The sequence below is a fragment of the Oncorhynchus mykiss genome, chromosome 10 (assembly GCF_057628025.1).
Source record: "Oncorhynchus mykiss isolate SJ-2025 chromosome 10, ASM5762802v1, whole genome shotgun sequence".
NCBI classification, from domain to species: domain Eukaryota; kingdom Metazoa; phylum Chordata; class Actinopteri; order Salmoniformes; family Salmonidae; genus Oncorhynchus; species Oncorhynchus mykiss.
Window position 1 is genome coordinate 35059514 of NC_143031.1, and position 7647 is coordinate 35067160.

Genomic DNA, 7647 nt, shown 5'->3' on the forward strand with positions numbered 1-7647 from the left:
CAGTGAAATAACCCTTTGTTTATTTTTATTATGCTTCCAGTGAGTGTCATGTCAGAGAGAACACAATGTTAAAATGTGTCACTTTGTGCTTAAAGGTCAGTACCTGTCTAGCCTGCCAGAAGTTTGAGAGGGTGAAGACTGTGGCGGCGGAGTTGAAACCCATCAAAGTTGTTTCACCACTTCACATGATCGGTAAGCGTGTCATGATTCAGACCAATGTTTTGCTATTGCAGTCTTACTCTCTGCAGAGATGAGGAACCCTCCATGGCACGATACCATCAGAAATCCATGAGAAAACATTTTTTGTCTTGTTTTAAGGCTTGGCGCCAATTCCAGTCCCCGTCCTGTGTCCAGGCGTCCCACATCCAGGTGTCCCACGTCCAGGCCTACCAAGGTGTCCACACCCTATACAACAGAGGTCAGCGCCCATTGCTTTTGCCGGAAGTACATGAGAGGTTTCCCGGTACAGGAGATGCGGCAAGCCTTTCACGTGTCTTGTTTGTCTCATGTCGTCAATGTGTGTGAATTTGTGTGTCAGTCGTGTCTGTCGTCCATCATCTGTTTTGTCTGATATTGTTTTCCCCCACCCTTGTTGTCACTGCTTGGCTGGCTACCCACCTCAAGATGGTAGGTATTTTACTTTATTACATCTTATTGTAAATTGTGTGATATTGCAAATAATCTTAATCATGTTGTAATAATAATGTTTTTAATTTATATCAAGATTTATTTTCTTGCAGACATTGGCTGTGTGAAAGTTGGTAAGTTGGTTGGTAAGTACATAGCCAGTGGCGGTTCTAGCTTGTATGGCTCCCTGGGCGAACACCCCCATTTTTGTGCCGGCGTCCCGTGCCACCCCTGGTATGATGCTGCCCTGGGCGGCTGCCCATGTCACCTATACCTAAATATGCCACTGTACATAGCACATGTAACTGTCTTGTATCATTTACAAGCATGTAGAGTATATTCAACCACAATGATGTAATAATGAGCTAAGCAAGATAGAACACATTTTCACATAAAAGAGGACTACTGTCAAGCTCGTTGAAATGAGTGGACCAAGATGCAGCGTGGTATGTTTCCATCCTTTTATTTAGAAGGGAAACTTAAATCACAAAAACAATAAAGCGAATAAACGAAACGTGACGCTACATGCAGTGCAGAAAGCAACTACACACAAACATAGTCAAGATCCCACAAAGCACAATGGGAAAACGGCTACCTAAATATGACCCCAATCAGAGACAACGATAAACAGCTGCCTCTGATTGGGAACCATATCAGGCCACCATAGAAATACAATTACCCTAGATAATCCACCTTAAATCACACCCCGACCGAACCAACATAGAGAATAAACAGCTCTCTATGGTCAGGGCGTGACAACTACTGAAATAATATTATTTCAGTATAGACAAGGGGAGGGAAGCTCAAAATAAAAACATGCCAGCCAGACAAGCTAGTGTATGAATCAAACATATTTGCATATGAATGGAGCAGAAATTAGCCGACTTTGTGATCTGTAAGGTAACATTAATGTGTCAAGCAGATTAAACATTTGCTTAGCTATTTCCGAAACGTAGAAACTTTTAAGACATGAATTTCATGTTGTTGAAATGTTAACAGTGGACTCAAAAGTAGTTTGAAATAATGTTTTCATCTTATTAGCTAAACAAAACCTGTTTAAGCAGTGAAATTGTCGCAGAAATCAGTTTTGTTTACATAGCGGGAATGGGGCAGGACTTTTTGGCAGGTGGACACTATTTGGCACCTAGCGTCCGGAGCCCCCTAAGTGGTTGCTTACGTCTAGAAACGACACTGGGCGCAGATACATAAAAATGGTATCCACAGTTCATCTGACTGGGTAAGTAGATAAATGGCTTCATTGCCAAAACCCCTTTGAGGTAATACGTTCAGTAGGAATAAAATATGTCTGGTCATCTAGACCATGTAGGCTACTGCTTCATCTTAATCTCTGCCCTAATTTAAGAGTTTGACTCTCTAATGAGTTTGGCTCTCATACAGTCTACATGTATATTCCTTTCTGTTCAAAATACTTTTTCTCACCACCATCACTATCTATTAATGAGGTTGGCCTATGTGGTTGATCATGCACTGAGAATGAGGTAGGCCTATGTGGTTGATCATGCACTGAGAAAGTGAAGAAGGACAGTCTGTTAACAATGAATGAAACGGCAACTGTGGGTGGTTTACCGAACAGCAAAATCGTCATTATTAAAATTTGGGTGTTAATGATTTTGGAGTCAAAGTGTTGATGTTCCAGTTTTGAATATTACAGGAGAAACACCACGAGTGTAAATTGACAATAGAGTCTGCTGTTCAATCGCAGAGTTAAAGTTGTTCAGCTCCCAGCAGTGTTAATTTGAATATCCAGGATATTTTGATAAGTACCGGTTGAAATTATTTATTTTTCCACCCTCGCATTAAGAAAGTGGCAGCGGTGAGAGAAAGGTGAGTATTCTTACAACGCAAATATTCATTAGTTCATGATGAATTTGCATTGAAAGTAAAATATTTTTGTGATTTTAACTTATACTATAGGCACGTTTACTGAGAATCGTCAACCTAGAAGCGAATAGCGACCCAGGCCAGTGACTTGACCGAGCTAGCCAGACAGCTAACTTGGCTAAATATTCTTATGGCTGAGATCCCGCTAATGGGATCGATATGACAACAGCCAGTGAAAGTGCAGGGCACCAAATTCAAACAACAGAAATCTCATAATTAAAATTCCTCAAACATACAAGCATTTCACACCATTTTAAAGATAGACTTCTTGTTAATCCCACCACAGTGTCCAATTTCAAATAGGCTTTACGGCGAAAGCACCACAAACGATTACGTTAGGTGAGTGCCTATTCACAGAAAAGCACAGCCATTTTTCCAGCCAAAGAGAGGAGTCACAAAAAGCAGAAATAGAGAGAAATGAATCACTAACCTTTGATGATCTTCATCAGATGACACTCATGGGACTTCATGTTACAAAATACATGTATGTTTTGTTCGATAAAGTTCATAGATAAAAAATCTCAGTATACATTGGCGCGTTATGTTCAGTAGTTCCAAAAACATCCGGTGATTTTGCAGAGAGCCACATCAATTTACAGAAATAATCATCATAAATGTTGATGAAAATACAAGTGTTATACATGGAACTTTAGATAAACTTCTTCTTAATGCAACTGCTGTGTCAGATTTCAAAAAGCTTTGCCAAAAAAGCAAGCCATGCAATAGTCTGAGTACAGTGCTCAGAGCCCTAACAAGTCAAATAAATATCCGCCATGTTGTGTAGTCAACAGAAGTCAGAAATAGCATTATAAATATTCACTTACCTTTGATGATCTTCATCAGAATGCACTCCCAGGAATCCCAGTTCCACAATAAATGTTTGATTTGTTCGATAAAGTTAATAATTTATGTCCAAATACCTCCTTTTGTTAGCGAGTTTGGTAAACAAATCCAAACTCACGACGCGCGTGCAAGTCCAGCGGAAAGTACGGACGAAAACTCCAAAAAGTTATATTACATGTCGTAGAAACATGTCAAACGAAGTACAGAATCAATCTTTAGGATGGTTTTAACATAAATCTTCAATAATGTTCCAACCGGAGAATTCCTTTGTCTGTAGAAATGCAATGGAACAGAGCTCGCTCTCACGTGAATGAGCATGGCCAGCTCATGGCTCTCTGGCAGACCTCTGACTCATTCCCCTCTCATTCGCCCCCACTTCACAGTAGAAGCATCAACCAAGGTTCTAAAGACTGTTGACATCTAATGGCAGCCTTGGGAAGTGCAATATGACCAATATCCCACTGTGTATTCGACAGGGCAAGAGTTGAAAAACTACAAACCTTTTTCTCAGATTTTTGCCTGCCATATATTTATTTTATTTTATTTTAACCTTTATTTAACTAGGCAAGTCAGTTAATTAAGAACAAATTCTTGTTTTCAATGATGGCCTAGGAACAGTGGGTTAACTGCCTGTTCAGGGGCAGAACGACAGATTTGTACCTTGTCAGCTCGGGGATTTGAACTTGCAAACTTTCGGTTACGAGTCCAACACTCTAACCACTAGGCTCCCCTGCCGCATCATTCAAACAGTTTTAGAAACTTCAGAGTGTTTCCTATCCAAATATACTAATAATGTGCATATCTTAGCTCCTGGGACTGAGCAGCAGGCAGTTTACTCTGGGCACCTCTGGGCACCTTATTCATCCAAGCTGCTCAATACTGCCCCCAGCCAGCGTTAGCTAGCTAATTCATTGATGTTTTTTTCAGTCAATTCCTACTTTGAGCTTCACTTTAGTAAGTCGGAACAAGTGAAATGGTGTTAGTTAGCTAGTGCTAACTAGCTGGTGCTAGCTAACGTTAGTTAGTTCAGCATTTTTAACCTTGCTTGGCTAATTGATGCTTGTTAGCTAGCTAATAACCTAATGTTATTAGCTAGCAAAAGAAGTATGGCTTCCTGAGCCAGCGTTATTTTAGGCAACACTTGACTGAGTCATCATCCCTAATTTGACGAGAGAGCCCCAGATAGGTAGAATCTCAGCAGAAAGCTGTCAGACAGACTCTGATGCAGAGGAAAGCAGAGAGGAGGAAGAGGAGTTAAAGAGTAGCAGCAGGACCAGTGAAGGAGTGACAGAAGAGATTGAACAAGCAAGTAATAAGGGAAGGAAGCGTTTGGACAGATTCGAAGTGAGGAAGATGAGGTTTTAGATGATCCAGCACTGTGGCCAGAGAAAGTACAAGACCATGAAAGAGAAGCTATTGTTCGTAGACTAGCCAACAGGTGTGGTGAGGAGACAGAACTGTATAAAATCATGCCCCCAGATCCCAACTATTTACAGTACAGTAAGTGAGAAAACAGAAGAGAAAAGGTGAGAGAGACTGACTTATTTATAGTAAGAGTGTAAAGGCATTATATTGCATTCCATGTGTTCTTTTTTCTCATGAGCAAAGTAAACCATGACCCAGTTCTCTGAATAGTAACAATGGCTATAAGATATTATCAGTGAAATGGCAGAGAATGTATGACAAACTACCAGAGCATGAGAATGGTGTGTCTCCCAAGAACTGTTACTGGAAATGGAAAAATGTGCACCTTACCGTAACAACAGCTACAGGTATAGACAGTCAGCTGCAGAAACAAATCCAGTCAGAAATGTATAAAAACAGATCACTTCTAGAAAGGAATTTGGATGTGACACTGTACTTAGCATCCAGGGATCTGCCATTCTGGGGGAAATCACTCAATCTTGATGATGTCCATAATGGACATTACCTAGGCTTACTGGAACTGTTGTCAAATTATGATCCGCTATTATGTGAGCACTTACAGAAAGTCTGGGACAAAAAGAAAGGAGCACGACTGACTCATTACCTCAGCCCTGAGAGCCAAAACTAGTTCATAGGAATATGTGGTCAAAGGGTTTTCAAAACAATACTTTATGAAAGTGAAGATGCAATCCATTACTTGGTTATATGTGATGCAACTCCAGACATTTCCCATAATGAGCTAAATGTATTATTGGTGAGATATGTACACAAAGATAAAGTTCAGGGAACAGGTGACTGGGAAATGATTGAACGTTTTCTTGAATGTAAAGACTTGACTAGAAAGACAGGCAGTGACATTTCTGAAATGATTTTGAGTGCATTGGAAGGGTATTGACATAGCAGATTGCCGGGGTCAAGGCTATGATAAAGGTGCAAATACAGTATGTCAGGGAAAGTGAGGGAGTTCAAGCACACATACTGCAAAATAATCCACTGGCCACATACTCACCGTGTGCCTCCGATACTCTTAATCTTGTGGGTGTACATGCAGCTCAGTCGTGCCCAGAAGTATCAACCTTTTTTCACTGTGTGAATCGCCTTTACAATCTGTTCATTTCCAGCCCAGAGTGATGGGCGATTCTCAAGGAAAAGACTGGCTGCTGTCTTAACAGCCTTTCAGACACACAATGGAGTGTGACATCTAAAGACGATACATATGGTGCCACTTTTTCAGATGGTCTTTCTCCTGCAGAGATCCTAAATGCCATCCACAAGATGCAGCTACAGAGCATTTTTGGAGAGGTGTGCGTTGCACTGCGAATCCTCTGTACAATGCCTGTAACAGTTGCTGGAGGTGAACGTGCCTTCAGTAAACTGAAACTTATAAAGAACTATCTAAGATCTACAATGTGCCAAGACAGGTTGAACAGCCTTGCCACCCTTTCAATTGAAAACCAGTTATCTAGAAGATTTTACTTTTATAAATTAGTTTACTCACAAGAAGGCTTGACACTGGGCTCTGGGTGCAGTGTAACCTCTGAGTTTTGTTTACAGGGAACAAACACAAGGACAAATGCCTTAATCTGTTCTACCCAAGCCTGCTCAGGGATGGGAAAAATACTGTTTCAGAGTATTTTCTGCTATGGTTAATCTCCTGTTGAATTTACTCAGGAATGAACCACATAATGTATTGACACTACAGTTGCAGTTTCACAGATGCTTGCTCTCTGTAGGTACCACATTTATGCCTGCAGTCCACATAGTTCAGGAACAATTTTTATTTTGGGTATGTTATTTAGACATATATTTAGGAAGTATGCATAGGGCAGAAGAGGATAAACCTTGTTTATAAGAATTGGTAATAAATTATTTAATCTGAAACATGGATCACTGGTAATTTCTTAATTAAAACTGACTTCACTACCATATATTAAAAAATAAGTCACCATTTGTGTAGTTATTTATTATAAAGCATCATGAAAATCTCATGACACAGACAGCTTTTTTTAACATTAGGAACCAAAAATGTTTGCAATACTGTTAATAAAGGCAAAGGATGAAGGTGGAAACTAGAATCTGCACAATTGTAGTATAGAGCAGCAGAAGCTTATAGTTAGTACATTTAATAACACATATTGTTCAGTGCGTTATTTTAATCTGAAACATTTGGATTTCTATGTTAGGGACCCGGTAGGTTTTTTTTCACGCCCCTGTTGAGGAGTACACCCCATCGGACACTGGCTTTATCTATAAGTGCATCGAGGATGTCGTCCCCTCAGTGACTGTACGTACATTCCCCAACCAGAAGTCATGGATTACAGGCAACATTCACACTGAGCTAAAGGGTAGAGCTGCCGCTTTCAAGGAGCGGGACTCTAAGTGTAGGTAAGTGTAGGTAACAACACGGGGGCCCCTCAGGGGTGTGCTCAGTCCCCTCCTGTACTCCCTGTTCACTCATGACCACACGGCCAGGCACGACTCCAACACCATCATTAAGTTTGCTGATGACACAACAGTGACAATGTTCACTGACAATAATGAGACAGCCTATAGGGAGGACGTCAGCGACCTGACCGTGTGGTGCAAGGACAACAACCTCTCCCTCAACGTGATCAAGACTAAGGAGATGATTGTGGACTACAGGAAAAGGAGGACCAAGCATGCCTCCATTCTCATCGACGGGGCTGTAGTGGAGTAGGTTGAGAGCTTCAAGTTCCTAGGCTTCCCTATCATCAACAAACTAACATGGTCCAAGCACACCAAACCTATTCCCCCTCAGGAGACTGAAATGATTTGGCATAGGTCCTCAGATCCTCAAATGGTTTTACAGCTGCACCATTTAGAGCATCC